The sequence below is a fragment of the Pyrus communis genome, chromosome 9, assembly GCF_041283825.1.
Source record: "Pyrus communis isolate YQ-2024b chromosome 9, ASM4128382v1, whole genome shotgun sequence".
NCBI lineage: Eukaryota > Viridiplantae > Streptophyta > Magnoliopsida > Rosales > Rosaceae > Pyrus > Pyrus communis.
In genome coordinates, this window is record NC_142573.1 from 11312944 (window position 1) to 11330529 (window position 17586).

A 17586-nucleotide genomic window follows, 5' to 3' on the forward strand; every position below is an offset into this window, starting at 1 on the left:
AAAAAATACTCAAAGATCAAGTAACGGGACAAATTTTTTTTATGGTTATAAACAAAAAATCATGATTTAACGGTTATTTTAACTCCAATTTTGATGACTTTTTTACAGCTACACTCCTTGATCCTATATCAATACAATGAACCAATTCAATTGTCAATTTAAAATATTTACACAAGTGGATACCACAAAATCTTATGTTATACTTAATGAAAGTACAAATAAACTCTAAGTGTTAGTGAATCTATCGTTTTGATGGGAAACACATTGTATGAAACTAGTTTCAACGATCCAACCGTCAAACTTGTTTGTATATGCTTCGAGATCGCATACGCCAAAAATCACAAAAAAAAAAAAACATTCAGATATTAAGTAACAAGACAAACATTTTCGATGGCTATAAACGAAAAATCATGATTTAACGATAATTTTAACTTTGATTTTGATGATTTTTACAGCTATACTCCTTGATCCTCTATGAATACAATAAACTAATTCGATCGTCAATTTAAAATATTTGCACAAGTGAATACCACAAAATCTTATGTTATGTTATACTTATTGAAAGTATAAATAAACTCTAAGTGTTAGTGAATCTATTGTTTTGATTGAACGCGTATTGTACGAAATTAGTTTCAACGATCCAACTGTTAAACTTGTTTGTATATGTTTCAAGATCACATACACCAAAAATGGCAAAAACCAAACATTCAGAGATTATGTAACGGGACAAACATTTTCAATGGCTATAAACGAAAAATCACGATGTAACGGTTATTTTAACTATGATTTTGATGATTTTTTACTCTTTAAACCTATATGAATACAATGAACTAATTCGATCATCAATTTAAAACATTTACACAAGTGGATAGCACAAAAGAAAAAGACAATGCAAAAACCCTAAATGAAAAGCAAAAAAATAAAAAAAACTTTGCACGTTGCACCTATGTTGCCCAAATTCCCTTTTATTTATTTATTTTTTTTTTTTTTTAGCGCTTTTGCTTATGAGTACAAAATAAATAAAATGAAATCCACTTAGTAAATATATATACCATTGAACTTGATGGGAAATACATTGTACGAAATTTAGTTTCAACGATCCAACCGTCAAACTTATTTGTATATACTTCGAGATCGTATACGCCAAAAATCGCAAAAAACAAACATTTAGAGATCAAGTAACGGGAAAAACTTTTCGACAGTTATAAACTAAAAACCACAATTTAACGGTTATTTTAACTATGATTTTGATGATTTTTCACAGCTCTACTCTTTAAACCTATATGAATACAATGAACTAATTCGATCGTCAATTTAAAACATTTACACAAGTGGATACCACAAAAGAAAAAGGCAATGCAAGAACCCCAAAAAAAAACCAAAAGGAAAAAACCAAAAAACAAAAAAGAACTACAAAACTTTGCGCGACGTAGGTGTAGCTGCGTCGTGCAAAACAGCTTTGCGCAACGCAATTGCAACTACTTTGCGCAAAGTTTTTTTTATTTTATTTTTTTGCCCTTTTGCTTATGAGTACAAAATAAAAAAAATTAAAATCTACTTAGTAAATATATATACCATTGAACTTGATGGGAAACACATTGTACAAAATTAGTTTCAACGATCCAACCGTCAAACTTGTTTGTATATACTTTGAGATTGCATATGCCAAAAATCACAAAAAAAAAAAAAAATTCAGAGATCAAGTAATGGAACAAAACTTTTCAACGATTATAAACGAAAAATCACGATTTAACAATTATTTTAACTCCGATTTTGATGATTTTTACAGCTACAATCCTTGACCCTATATGAATACAACGAACTGACTCGATCGTCAATTTAAAATATTTACACAAGTGGATATCATAAAATCTTATGTTATACTTGATGAAAGTATTAATAAATTCTAAGTGTTAGGGAATTTATCGTTTTGATGGGAGATGCATTGTACAAAATTAATTTCAACGATCCAACCGTCAAACTTGTTTGTATATACTTCAAGATTGCATATGCAACAAAAAAAAAAAAACAAAAAACAAAAAACAAAACATTAAGAGATCAAGTAACGGGACAAGACTTTTCGGCAATTATAAACGAAAAATCACGAAACACTTAATTGTACCCAAATCATAAGGAAGTATTAGATCATCTGAGCTTGTCTTTGTAAGTTCCTCATTTTCATTCTTTGCTAGCAGTCGTACTTGTTCAATGACCTTCTTGGTCAATTTTACCTATTCAACGGATAAGATAAAGGGGCGGTAATGTGAAGGACTATTTGGAAAGCTTTAAAACAGAACTGTTGCAATTGTCATAATTCATAAACTCTATATTAGCATGCTACTAAATGAGGAATAACAGACTCGATAGGAGGACAAATAAAACTGTAGGTGAGGAAACCGAATTCAATTACCAATTTAGGTAGACGTTTAGAAGCATCTGAAGGCAGACCACCTCCATCAGCCATCCAAGGAGGCGTTGCACTGTTATTACCCGTCTTTAAACCAGAAGTAATAATCTCGTTCAACCTAGCTTGCAGGGGAAGTATGTGAAAAAGAGAATCACATAATCACATATGTTAAAGAAGCATTCTCATTTATGGGCTCCGCCACACCAAAAACCAAAACAAATCAACCTGTAAAATGACAAACAAACCTTTGCTTCGTCCATCTCAACACTTGCATTGTCAAGTCCATCCAACATAGAGGAGTCCTTGCTAACAAGGGAAACCCTAAGAAATGGAATAAATCCAGTCATCCAAAATCCTAAAGCAGTCACAATCATGTAAAAGAAAACTACAGACCAGGATTGGTGTTAGCTACCCTTTGAGATCAAGTAGGCCCTTAGCAGAAGCATCTACAGACATCTATAAACAGATATCTTGTAAATAATGTAACTTATAAATGATGAAACTTTCAGGGGCTAATGATCATGACAATAAGGCAATTTACTTCATTTAAATAGAGATCAAATAAGACAAGAAGAAAAAGGGAGCAATATACAAAAAATATATAAACCCATGAGCACTAATGAGACTATACCTGCACACGGCCCTAATCAGAGTTGATTAAGTGGAGCAGAAAAAGTCATTGACTTTGCGCGACGAATATTGGTGTTACGCAAAATAGCTTTGCGTGACGCCAGTCTTTGTCGCACAAAGCTTTTACACAACGTAAGTGCACCTACGTCACGCAAAGTTGGGAAAAAAACAGTAAAGCATTCTTGGTTTGCAACCAAAATCTTGCGTGACGTACAAAACGTCGCGCAAATGCCATTTGCGCGACGAAGGCTGGTGTCGCACTAAGATGTTTTGTGCAATGCAGATGTACCTACATCGCTCAAATGGTGTTTTGCGTCGTGTAAACATGTTTTTTCTACTAGTGTTTGTTGCGTTATTTAAACTTCTATATTCATATTCATCTTTTAGAGTTCATATTAATCTTGCATACCCAGTATCATAAGTCATATTAGTGCTAGAGACAAATTGAGGATAGCCATTCTCCACAGGAACTCCTACTCTCAATCTTTTGATTTAATTCCTTCTCCTTTTCTTCTAGCTATATCATTGAACACAAAAAAAAGGTAAATACTTAGAGGCTAAAACATACGAATTAGCACGCGTTAATGAGATGATTTCAAGCTATACTAAGATGATTTCAAATCATCATTTTGAAATCATTCAGCAAACCAAATGTTCAGATTATTTGAAATCTTTGGGCAAACTAAATGTTCAAATGGTTAGATTAGTCCCTGAAAATTAAAAATGAGTGTTATAAGATTTGAGAAATGTAGGGTGTATGTACAAAATATAAGGTGTATATTGAGAATGTGGGATGTGGAGGTATTATGAGAAAGTATGTGGGTGTCTTAAGATAATTTTTAAGTGAAAAAGCAAATGTAGGGTGCATTAAGTATGTGAGGTTTATTCAACAATTTGTGGGGTGTTAATATATTAAGTCAAAAAAAAAAAAAAAAAAAGGAGATATTTCAAGAAAATTCAAAGTTAGTACCTTGAGTTAGCTTCTTTGATTCCAGTACATTCCAAAACTGAGACAGATTGCTCTTCACTTCCTCTCATAATACACACAAGCATTTTCCATTTTTTGATCAGGTAAAGCATAGTCTATTTTTTGAATCACAATTAACATTTATTAACAGAATTTTTAAATCATATATCCAATCTCACAAAGAGATCACAATCAAACAGTTGGTATTTGGCGGTGAAACTTAAAAACCAAAACTGCACTTTAATGTCCTAGAGAGAACAAAATTGCAAGCAAAAGTAGAATATTGAAACAATATCGTGATAGTCACGAAATAAGTTTATGGTTTGCTAATATTGATTATTATGTTCCAAGTTTGTCTCAATTTATCATTTTCTATTAAGCTGAAAGTCTAAACATTTTGGTACTTATCAAGAAAACACCAAATTAATTATTTGATGCTACTTACAAAACCTATTGGCATATATAGGCTTTGATTAAAAGGTTAAGTATTTACCAAAAGATTCCAGCTGCAAAATGCATGGAAGATCTACAAAGTGTTTGATAAATCCAGAATTTGATTCTTTCTCTTCCTCCGTTTCCTTGCACCCCAAGAAAAGAAAAGCAATTTAGTGCCAAACTTTAAAAAGAACCTGCAAAATCCAGAGCAAGCATTAAAGAAAGTTAACAGTGTAGGACATAAATGTTTGCCCAAATGAAAAGGCAAAGATGTTTCCTAGCTATACTTCAAAGTATTCCAAGAAAAGGAAAGATGTTTCCTAGCTATATTTTAAGCAAGCTCACACACACATAACATATCAATTCTACCATACACATAAGTCGAACAAAAGCATCAGAGCCAATAATAACACGGTATTGAAAACTCATTAACCAATTTATTAACATATTTTTATGTAGATCGCTACCTCTGTATTCTTAATTTATCAAATTGATTAAAATTACTAATTCTCTTATATCTGACAATACCCGTCCCACTCCAGAATGATAAAACAAAAATTTCTCAATTTCTTATATCTCACAAAAAAAAAAGCTCTTAAAACCGAAAGAAAATATCAGGGTTTCTTAGTTTCTTACCCAAATCCACCAATTTGAACAATTTAATATCGAACCGTTCATTGTCACTAGTTATACTAAAGTATTCGGGTTTTTTTGTTATTAATATCGATAAAACTCAATTGCGACCTCTCGAATCATTCATTGTGCATATTGATGTCATTTTAATATCGAACCTTTTAGGAATCTAAGCTCATCAAAGCCTATTTCTGACAAAATATATATACCAAAGCAACACTTAATTTCACATGATACAACCAAAAAGGGTAAAAGTACAACAATGAAGCGACTTTTCATTCCCAATGGCCAATTTTATAGGATTCAAGCCATGCATGGGAATCAAGAGTATTGAAGCTGTCAGGCATAAAACATGTTACTGATTCATGGAAATGGCCAAAATATAAGATAGATAAGAAGAAAGTCGACTCCCTTACTGAAAGTGACTTTCTGCGGTAAAACTTAATTAGCTTAAGGAACAATATTTCACAAGCTGGAAAGTCATTAACTTTGGAAAGATTGTCCCTCTTTAAGATACAGCCCATCATTCGTGCACTCATCAAATTCAGCCACCATTGCAATCATGTACCACACCTTTCCTGAAAGATCTCTCCTGCATTTCCAAACGGTTCAAAAATGTATAATTTTACTTATCATGAAAGGCCAAGGAGATTACAATGATTATGGTATGGTGTAAGCAAACTCGATATACTACAACTGATGCATACAATCCAATTAAAATGTTCATGAAAACTACCAACACGATACTTGAAACAACCACAATTAGCCACAAAAGGATTGTCAAACCAGCAATAAGGATGCAAGCTATTTCAAGAAATGGACCTTCTCGAGTAATCAGATCATGAATCAGTCGATACCAGCCTTTAACCAGCATATAGTGACTCTTTACAACAACAATTATAGTTTAAACATAATCTCCACAATCAGCCCCAACACACCAACTATATTACATCCCAGAATGTGAATCAACCCACAATATGTCCCCGAAAAGAATTGAGTTCAGAATAAAACCGCTCCTTTAGGCAATGTTATTTCCAATGTATTAAAAGCGTGAGGCGTGGGCGAGGCGTCTGAGGGATAGCCCAGCCTAGGCGTGAGGAGTGAGGCGTGAGGCCAAGCCTTGTGGAACCTTAAATAATAGAGGACTACTGAGAAAAACAAAGGAAACAGGGACTCTTAGGGTTTTAAAAATAAAAGAAAAACAGACTTGGCCAAAAAGACGTCGTTTTGGGCCAAGTCATTTAAAAAAAAAACTAAAGGCTTGGCCAAAACGACGTCGTTCTAGACCAAGTCTTTTAAAAAAAACAAAAAATCCCTCTTCTTCTTCGCGATCATCTTCCTCGTGAAGATGCCGCACAACCTGCAACCCTAAACCCAGATGGTAGAGCTTGAAAACAAAGCAGTCGACTTCGATTTTGGGTCGCGGATGGATCTGGGAACGCCCGCCAACTGCCTTTAGGCACACCTTAGCCGCCTAGTCTCGCCTCGATCACGCCTCGGTGAGTTTTCGCCCACTCCCACTGGGCAGAGGCGTTATCACTCCAGCCCCGCCTCCAAAGCCGTCTAGGCGCGCCTCGGGGCACGTCTTTTAAAACATTGTTTATTTCAAATGTTTATATTTGGCTACTGCTACATAAGTTGATGACAGAAGCAAAACAATTCGAGTCACTAATTACAACACGATTACCTTATGGTTTGATTCAAATGTTTATACTTGGTAAAATCAATCACGAATGACTGTTCATATGTATCTAAGATCACCAATTAAGCAGAATTACTCAGGACTGGCAATATAGGCACCCAAGCATCCCATGACACACTATGATTGAATAACCTGCACAAATATCCCAATAAATTTGCAGATTAGTAGAAATAATAAAAGAGCGTTTGATGTTGAATGTCAAAAATGCATAAAGAAAATAGGTGGACGGATATACATTTCCGAAGAGATCGATATTGCAATCAGATGGTGATCTATAGAATTCAAGCCTTACGTGGGAATCAAGACGATTGAAGCTGTCAGGCATAAAACATAGTTATTGATCAATAGAAATGGAAGTGTATACAAAATATAAGATAGAAAATAAGAAGAAAGTATACTCACTTTCTGAAAAGTGACTTTGAAGGCAAGGACACAACCTTTCAACATAAAGCAATATGTAAAATTCTTAGATGTCACCTCGAGGCCAATGTTACCTTGAGTACAGAGAGCAAAAGCCCCCAAATCTGAAGGAAAACAAAAGTCTCTCGAGTCTAAAAACAAAACCAAATTAAACACGAAAATATAGAATGTGAGGTTAGAAACAAAACCCCCAAAATTACAAAAACGAAATTTGAACACAAAACCTATTTTTAAATCCAAATTTACACATCTAAACACATAATATTCAAAACACAAAATTACTCCGGCAAAGAACTCACAGAAAACAATACCTTTTATGGGCTAAGTTTTTCTTCGAATCGACACCAGATTCAACATTTTCAGCAAGAGGACGTTATGGCTTGTAGTTCCAGAGTGAAAGTACTGAAATAACAATCGTTTTCAGCAAGAAAGTGAAATAGATAAGTCGAGGTTTGAGAGCGAGAGAACGGTGAGAGAGAGAGAGAGAGAGAGGAACCTTCTTGCATGCTTGAGTGAGCTCGGCTTTTCAATCAGTCTTTCCTTCTCGATGAGCAACACGTGTATAGAACCAAATGCAATAGCCTGACTTTTCCATCGTATTCACCCAGCGATGAAAGACACGTAGAACCAAAAGGGCAAAACGGTCATATTACTGTAGAAGCGCGACATTAAAACAAAGATTATGAAAAATTTGAGCGGCCTTTTTCGCCACTCCACTACCCTAACCGGGAGTTTGGGTTTTAGTATATTTAAATATGATTTGATATATATTTTCAATTTTTCTGAATTTTAATTCTTGACACCAAAAGAAGGGGAGAATAAATTCTAATCAATAGCTAACTTGGTTCAGCCAATAAGAGTTAACTCTTCATTCAAATAAATCAGAGTGTGTTTTGCTTGTATCAAATATTCTTGATTCTTTCGTTCATTTCTCTGAGTGAAATTAAGAGAGGTGTGGTATAGTTTGTAAACTTATCAGTAACATTATTTGGTATTAGTTTGTAAACTGAATACTAACATTGAGGGAAGGAGTGACAATGCTCCATATCGAGGAATTTTGAGCTGTGAAGGGGAAGGAAGGGTCATAGCAGGCCCGGCCCAGGCCTAGTGCCACTAGGGAAGCTGTCCAGGGCCCCAAAATGAAGGGGCCACCAAAATATAAAAACCCAAATAACTAAAAGTATAAAATAATAATAATAATAATAATAATAATAATAATAATAATAAAAAAACAAAACAAAACAAAACATAACGGGGACCACTCGGTCCCCAATTAACCCTAAGTCCCAAATACTTCCAACCCTTTCTCGATTCCCCACCCCCCTTTGTTCCCCACTTCCCTTACTTCCCTACCCACTTCCTTGCCGTCCCTGACTCTCCCTTTTCTTTCTTTCAATTCCATTAGCTGCTGCAAGAGTGATTTATTGTTTCGATGTTTCCTGAGTTGACAACTCAAGTCAACTACAAGTGCAAGCTGCTGCACGCAGCCAGACAGGCAAGGCAATCCTCCTCAGCTCAGCGCCAGGCCCATTAACCATTGGCATTGCCGCATTGGCTGCAAGTGCATTCACTCATCACCAACCCTTTTGAGTTTTGAGGTAAAGTAATTTTTAAAATTTGAATTATCAATTTATAATTTAATATAAAATTTTGCAATGCAAGTGACATAGAATTATATGATAAAATGATAATTGATGTATAGAATTGTTGTTGTTGATGAATTGAATTCTTGATAATTGAATTATTTGATTTCATTCAAACCAAATTTTTAGATTCAACTTTTATAATATGTTAGACTACGTGTTAGTATTTTTATAATATATAATATGTGTTCGAATGATAATTTGATAGGAAAAATTTGTTATATCATGTGTAGGTAATTTTTGCAAACAAATTATCGAAACCATGTCTTTTAGGAAACAACTCTCTGGTAATATGAAAAGGGAAAAAAAGGCAAAGGATAATGAAATTGCCGAAAGTTTAGGAGGATCTCTTAATAAATTTTTCTCTACAAAGAATGACTCAGTTGAAAATTTGAGAGAAAATGATGTTGGTGAAGAGTCACAAAATGTTATTGGGGACTTTCATGATCATGAAAATGGTAGTGATTTAGAAGAAAATGTTGGTGATGAGTCTCAAGACCATGAAAATGGTGGTGATGTGGATTTAAATGTTGATGATGATCATATTGGTGTAGAGGAAAATATTGAATCTCCTGAACCTATGTCCCCCCGTTGTATATTTTCTCAAGTTGTATATTTTGGTACTATGTCCCCCTTGTTGTATATTTTCTCAAGTAATTTAATTTGGGCGAGGACCTAACCTCCAAACTTCGACTAGGTTCCAACCCTCGTTAAATATATATTTTTTAAACATATGTTTCCATATTAAAAAAGGGCACATTTTGAGCTTTCGCATTGGGCACCCAAAAACTCAAGACCGGCCATGAGTCATAGATTGTGGTTTATGTCACAATGTTACTGAATATGTCTTCTTTGACTCTGGCCATACAATATCTTCTTTATTTATTCCTTACAATCTCAAAGCCCAATCTGAAACTAATTTTTCTTTGCTAACACAATAGACCAGCCATCAGCATCTCCAAGAATAATTTTAAAACTTAGTTGGTTCTTTTTTTTTTTAACAAAACATATTATTTACACTAAGGAGTTGGTGGAGTGGGCTAAGTCTCACAATGGACTAGTAATAATGTGGTTCAAATTCGTCTTTGCGCGAGAATTCAACCTGAAACATCTCACTTACAAGTGAAAATGAATACCACTATACCGTAGTACTAAGTGGCAAAATTTAGTTGGTTTAGCTAGTGAATAGTGTCAAAGAATTATTTTATCTACCTAATTTAACTTTTTTGTCAAAATAAATAAATTTCATTAATTAAAAAGGATAGTGCAAGATAAAAAATAAAATTAAAAAATTAAAAAAAAAACCTAAAAAGCAGTCCAAAGCAACCAAGTACAAGAAAAACAACAACAATTTAAATACAATAAAAGGCCCAAAAGTAGCCAAATCACTACAAAACCTAGATATGAAAGATCGTTGGCTCCACCAAACAGTTGTGCCCCCATCAGAAAGACTAGATGAACCCACAAAATGACTACATGAACTGGAAATGGGGGTGAACGAGTCACCCATGCAAAAAACGCTACTATGATCCTGCTAAATAATAGTGCTAATAACACTTTAACACCACCCAACGCCAAAGCGCGCCCAAGTCGAGTAGTAGAGGTTGATAGTTGAAAACTCGCAATGGAAGCAACATCTGAGTAAGAGAGTAGCATGAAAGCTCAAATTGGTTGGAAATTTGAAAAAAAAAAAAATTCAATCAATTGTATTATCATACTTGTTGTACTGAGTCATATTCCCGGCAAACTGAAAATTTTCTCTTAAAATAGAGCACACATTTTCATTTCCAAAGACAGAGAGTGTAAGATGAGATGTGTGGAGCAAAAAATAATCGAGAAAAATATGGAGGCGACACATGGATTCTAGGGTAAAAAGGAAAAAATTACTCAAAACCTATTTCATTCATCCTATTTCATTCAAGGTCAAAAATGCTCAAAATAGGTAATTATTCAAAACCTATTTAATTCATCCTCATCAAATCTTCTCCACAAGGTAACCCCCAAATCATTCATCTCAAATTATATTAATTAGGTAATTAATTGATTTATTACTCAATTAATTTATTAATTAGATAATAAATTGTGAATCACACCCAAAAAACCACCCAAGTGGTTGGCCCCACCCTAATAAAAATCACCCCATTTTCTTCAAAAACTCAATTCCAACTCTCTTGCAAAATTTCTCTAAACACTCATCCCTCACAATTCTAACTTTGGCATTAGAGGTTCTTCGGCCAAAGGCCCGCTATATTCATCATGGGCGAGCGAGGCTCTTTGCCTTGACGTAAAATGTTAATTGTTTTGCAAGTGCATTTTCGTCCAAGAAGAAGAAGACAAAAATTTCCATCCACAAATTGGTGCTTTCATTGAGAGTTGAGTCACACACTCATAGAAGACTCTCACATCGAAGATTTTTCGTTTTCTTGTTCATTTGTAGATTTTTCGTACGTTCTTATTCTTGGAATTTTTATTTCTAAAAATTCTTCAATAAAACATAAAAGAAAAGTACAATGGCAAAAGATTCGGAAACATCGACGAACGGAAATTCCAACGTTCAAGAATTAGGACCACGGTGAACTACAAGGCACAACACAACGATGAGTGGAGCGGTACCACCCACAAGAGTCACCACCATGGCAAACACCATGGTGGCCACACTTAGCTAAACCCACGGGGCCAAGGCCACGGCCTAAGTCGCGCCACTTTAACCTTTAAGGGCCCAAACCCTAGTCGAGTCGGCCCTAGTTGCCCAAACCCAATGCAAGCTTAACGCATTGCCAAGCCGAGCCCTAGCCTAGCACCACATGCACCACACGCCGAGCAACCCACTCCATTGGCCCAGCTTGCTCCCCGTAGCCCAACCTGCTCCCGCAGCCCAGCCAACTCCCATGGCCTTCCAAGCAGCCCAAATCGGTCCAAGATTAGTTCAACCGTCCCAGTTCCAAATTTCCGGACCGATGATCAAACCGGGTGCATTTTCACTATATTTTTCTGCGAATTTGACATTTCCCAACTCAAATTTCGTGCTCGGAGTCTACCACACTTCCATTGCTCAAGGAGATGCATTCTTTCCAAGCTCTTCCAACCCAAATAGAGAATAACACTTGTTTCGACAAGTCATTGAGTTGATGAGCGTGCTCGCACAGTAGACGACCTTGGTGAACCTTCCAGGCGAAATGTTCATTCATGCTAGGCCCGCAAGGAGCATCATCCACCTCACATTGGAGTAGGCAGCACGAAGGACGAAGAGAAGCAGTCACTAAGTCCGACTCAATTTCAACCAGCAGCTTGTGAAGAATTCCCTCATCTGCTAGGAAGAAACTATATGCACAGCCGCCGTGATATAGACGAGCCGAACACGTAGAAGAGCAACCTAGACCAGTAGGTCATGACTGGGGGCAACCAAGAGCCCCGCTACCCCAACAAAAGCAGATTCCAAAAGAAGTAGAGAGACTTTTAACCAAGCAATTGCGCAATTTCCAACGCAACAAAGTCAATGATGAAGCACTACGACAGAACATGACCAATATAAGCAATCACCTTTCACGGACGAGATCGAGTAGACAGAGCCTCCACGTGAGTTTAGCATGCCACATTTCACATCTTTCAAAGGATGGAGACCCGGAAAGACACTTGAAGCACTACCGATGCTCAATGATCCTCTATCTAAATAACAACAATCTCATATGCAAGATATTCGCTACCACTTTATAAGGCGAAGCTAAGATTGGTTCTACTCTATGCCGCCACAATCTATCTGGAGTTTTAATGAACTTTCTTTGGTTTTCACCAAAGAATATTCATCATATCGCTCGATTAAGAAAAAGTCTAACCACTTGTTCAATGTCAAAAAGAACCTAAAAAAGTCGATTCATGACTATGTGAAGAGGTTCAAAGTAGAGAAGGCAAAGATAGTCGGATGCAATGACTCGATAGCTAGAGCAGCTTTCCAAAAAAGACTTCCAGCAGACCACTCGTTGTTTGGAAAATTGATTATGAAAGAAGATCTAACTTTGGTAGACTTTTTTGCTCTGACATATAAGCATTCACTTTGGGACGAAACTCGCTGACCCAGATGCAAGGACTTGAAAAAGAACCTAACATTACATCTCTACTATTTGAATCGGAAGCAGCGGAGGACCTATTCGCATGTTTGACGGTATCTGAACCAGCGATAAGCTATACCATCATACAAAAAGAGCTGGGGGACCGACTACATGTATTCCACAATTCAAAAGCTCTCATCGATGCTACCAGAAATTCGAAAGCTAACTTTGGCGATAGTTGTTGCAACCCAGAAGCTCAAGTTTTACCTTCAAACACACGCAGTCATCCTCATAATGCACTATTCTGCCTAATCCAGACACGCGACGATAAAGGCGTAAACACTGGCGGATGCAAAGTTTTCTGACGAACACAAAAACTTGGCCTAAAAGGTGCACCAAGGGCAGACGAACACTAGAAAGATACACTTCGAAACAAGTTTTGTCCTCATCACCCCAAAAGATTCTACATAGAAACAACATATATCAGCAATTGAACACCACCTCCTGCTACATGTCACACGGCCCCAACCGACTCTTGCTCCATAATTCAACTCTAGAGTGGCCTAATACCGGTGATTGAGTATCTCCTGCTGCGTGTAACATGACCTTAGCCCCACGGCTCCCCTACCACACATTCACGACGCAACAGGACGACCCAATGATGGTTCTATGACTCCATACTACGCCTTCACGCCTAGCCTAGACGACGTAACAGAGCTGCCCAACGACGTCCTAGAGGTAGCCAAGCACGCCCTAGCCGCGCCTACTTCACCTGATGGAGACTTTTGGCATTTTCATGTTGACGACACGTCTAACTGCAAAGGTTCGGGAGTAGGCATGGTCCTTGTCGCCCCAGACGGTTCAATGCTCGAGTAAGCGATCACTTTAGACTTCAAAACATCCAACAACGAAGAAGAGTATGAGGCCTTACTAGCAAGCATTAGAATAGAAAAAGACTTGGCGAAGAAAAAGTTGGTAATTCATTTTGATTCCCAGCTAATCACTAGCTAGACTACTTGAGGCGTTTCAAACTTACACCCTCACTCAAGTTCCGCAGGCAGACAATGCTCACGCAGATGCACTAGCCGGCCTAAGCTTCACCTTTAACCACCAACTCAAACACTCTATTCCGGTGAAGTATCTAGACAAGCCAAGCATAGAAGCAGAGCCAATAACCGAGGTGTCACAGGTTAGTACAACTCCAAACTGGCAAGATTTCATTATAGACTACCTGGTCAATGACACACTCCCTATGGAAAGATTGGAGTCTAGAAAGCTCCAAATAAAAGCAGCATGCTACTACATGTGGAACGGCATTCTCATTCGAAGATCCTATACTGGACCACATCTCCGCTGCCTAACGCCTCCTGATGATCTAAAGGTTTTAAGCTCAATCCACGAATGCATTTGTGGAAATCACTTTGGAGGCCAATCCTTAGCACAGAAGGCTCTAAACGCAGGTTACTACTGGTCTACCATTCACCAAGACGCTAAGGAGTTAGTACAAAAGTGCGACCACTGCCAATGCTACAAGGAAGTACCAATACTGCATGCCAGCAAATTACACCCACAGACGAGTCCTTGGCCGTTCATGCAGTGGGCATTCAACTTGGTATGACCAATGTCGCCCGCTACTGAGGACAAAGGTATGACAATCGTGACAACCAATTACTTCACCAAATGGGTAGAAGTAGAGCTCATGACTACCACGGCACAAACAAACATATATCACTTTATATGGAGGAACATCATTTGCCTATTTGGCATCGCTCAATCCATCATCACAGACAACGGCTCGCAATTCGTAGGAAAACATTTGCCGAAGTTCTTCCAAAAGTATGGCATCAAGTAGCATATGTCCACGCAGAGATATCCTCAAGGCAATGGGTAGGCCGAAGAATCTCATAAGACGATCCTCGACTGCCTTAAGAAGTCTTTCTCTGATAAGAAAGGAAAATGACCATATGAACTCCCCAGATGTCTATGGGCATATCATACCACCAAGCGACGAGCCACCAGTGAGACTCATTTCTCTTTGGCATTTGGTTCATAAGCGATCATTCCTCCTAATATCATTGTGCCAAGTATCAGCACTCAACTGCCAAGAATCGAGTGAAACAGTAAGGAGATGGCCACAAGGTTAGATCTGGCAGAGGAAAAACGCGAGTAGACCATTACTCGCATTGCAGCCTACCAGCAACAACTCCTCTCCAGTTACAACAAAAAGGCCAAGATTCGGAAGTTCCAGCCCGGAGATCTAGTCCTAAGGAAAACCTTCATCACTGCCTATAGAGAAGGCTCCAAAAAGATGAATCCTATCTGGGAAGGTCTGTACAAGATCAGTAAAGTAAGCGGCAAAGGAAATTACACCCTAGCTACCATGAACTACAAAGAGATCAAAAAGCAGTCGAACACCTACAATATGAGAAAGTACCATGTGTGACCTCCCGCTACATTAAAGCCCAAAAACTCAAGCAACTTGACAGACAACACCTCATAAATCGATGACTATCCAGTTGTTATGCAGTTCCTACCTTACAGCTAAGTTCTTATTCGTTTCACTTGTTTTTCAATCAGGAATTCATAAGCAATCTACAACTTGGCTCGGTTGCATGCTTACAGCAACTGATCACTCCTGCACTTCAAAAGAAGACTATGCCCTTCTTAAGGATTCATCGTAAGAATTACGCCCCCCAAGGGACCAACCTTGCTCTCTAGTGCGAGAAGGTAAACTAATTCCCGGATACCCAACTAGGTCTAATCTCCAGTGCGAGAAGATAAACTAATTGCTCTTCAGTACGAGAGGGTAAACCAATTCCCGGACAACCATATGGGTTTGCTCTCCAAGGGGGAGGATGAACTTTACACTCCAAATATCCAGACGTGGATAAGCCGGGTTGCCCTAGTATAACTAGGTGCACGATGGCTTGCACCAAGATTCCTAGAAATAGCCACAATAGCCTTTTTCAAGGCTTGTGCCAGGATTCTTAGAACCAGGCCCTTGAGATAGAGGGGGCACACTACGTAGTACGTTTTACTGATGGCTGCGCTGCTACCAAGTACACTAAGGTAGCCTATGGTTTCCATAAGACTGCTTACGGCTTGCCCTTCAAGCAGTAAAGCCACGCTAAATTTATACAATCACACATTCTTGTGAAAGGTTAAACAAGCTAGCGTGCCTATATGAAGCTTTACTCATTGCCGACATGCTACGTAGTCGATAAGCTTTACCTCTACCAAGCGCGGAACGACCTACACTAAGTCTTAAAGTGTTGTAATACTTGCTATGCAACCTATGGAATTGGAGAAAGCCAAGGTTAACAGCCTAGTGGTCACGCAGACTTGTCTGCTTCTACAAGTAAGGCGTCCGGCTGCCGACTCTATGGCTAACAACTTTGCAAAGTTCTACACCAACACTTATGGCTGCCTTAGCTACGTGGGCTTGTCTGCTTATAGAAAAGTAGCACCCCTGCTACTGGTCTATAAAGTCTAAAGATTAGGTCATGAACAAAAGAAGCGAAGATGGAGAAAAGAGAAGGAAGAAAGTTTATTAAATTTTCTAGCAAAATTGATAAACAACTAGCAAAGACCAAAGGAGTTCAAGCAAAGCCAAAAGCAATGAGGGAAACAAAGAAAATCCTAAAGACTACCTAGAAGATTACTCTTCAGCAGCTTAGACACTCCACGACTACTTGGTCACTGATTGATGTTTTCCTTCTTCATGCTAGAATATGTTTAGTATAATGGCACAAGTAAGGGTGTCGAATCCACAGGGACTAATTGGACCTATATAATCACTTGTTTTGCAAGAACTCTTTACTAGAGAAATAAAACTAATCAATGCAGGCAGATTTGTTGTTGTACCTTGAAAGCATAAAGAAATGAAGTAAACACAAAATGAATGAATCAACAGCTAATAAAATGAGATAGTACCAATGGAGATGAAGCTAGGGATTCGATTTTACCATTGCTAACCCAAGGCCATGCTTGTTGAATCAGATTATACTCATCCATCTACCTATTTCTTGAGTTTGTTTCACTTAGATATGATCAACCATATGATGTGTGAATTTGATCAAATGTCTCTAATCATGAGCCTAATTGTGATGTGCAACTTTGGTTCCTAATCAAGAATATGTAGTGCACAAGAAACTTTCACAAAACCAAAGGGAACACTCGGCAGGATGTTTGCAAAACATTCCCTTCATTCATTCACATATCCACCAAGATTATGCATGATGTGTGCTTTAATCTTGGCTAAACAACCTGTGGTTAATTCAAATGATGATCAAGCATTAAAATCAACACACTAAGTCACAATTAAATCGGAGAATGAAACAAGAAATAGATAGATTAAATGAGAATTCTGAATTAACTACATGGCAATCTTGCAAGGCTACATCGAATCCCTAGAGAGAGATTAGTTACACTTCATGTTTACAAAAGGTTTGACATAAAAATATATAACATGAGTGAACATAGGATTAAGAAGAAAGAACCCTTGAAGCAAAACTGATGTCGAAATCCCTTAAGAGTTGCCTTCGGTGTTGGTGCTCCAAGTGTGTTGTAAATGAAGGTGGAGCGGCTAAGGTTGAATGGTTTCTGCGAATGGGAGAGTGTATGGAATGGAATGAAGCCGAGAAGAGATTGTGTAGAAATGGAAGGGGATTTGCGGCAAAAGGGAAAGATTGGATGTGTTTGTG

At 37.6% G+C, this 17586-nt stretch overlaps 1 long non-coding RNA gene across 11 annotated transcripts; it reads right to left on the reverse strand.

Annotated features, from left to right (window-relative positions):
* Positions 1–1959: 1959 nt before the first annotated feature.
* Positions 1960–7789, reverse strand: LOC137739697 (uncharacterized). Of its 11 annotated transcripts, XR_015966475.1 has the most exons (7): positions 7691–7789; positions 7506–7596; positions 7177–7325; positions 7010–7088; positions 6760–6906; positions 5489–5664; positions 1960–4633 (listed from the first exon to the last, which is right to left on the reverse strand). It is a non-coding gene; the product is annotated as an uncharacterized LOC137739697 (long non-coding RNA). The 11 variants fall into 11 exon arrangements; XR_015966480.1 differs by lacking the exon at positions 7691–7789 and having other exon boundaries at positions 1960–4582; positions 5561–5664; positions 7506–7680; XR_015966477.1 differs by lacking the exon at positions 7691–7789 and having other exon boundaries at positions 5561–5664; positions 7506–7680.
* Between the last annotated feature and the right edge of the window lie 9797 nt (positions 7790–17586).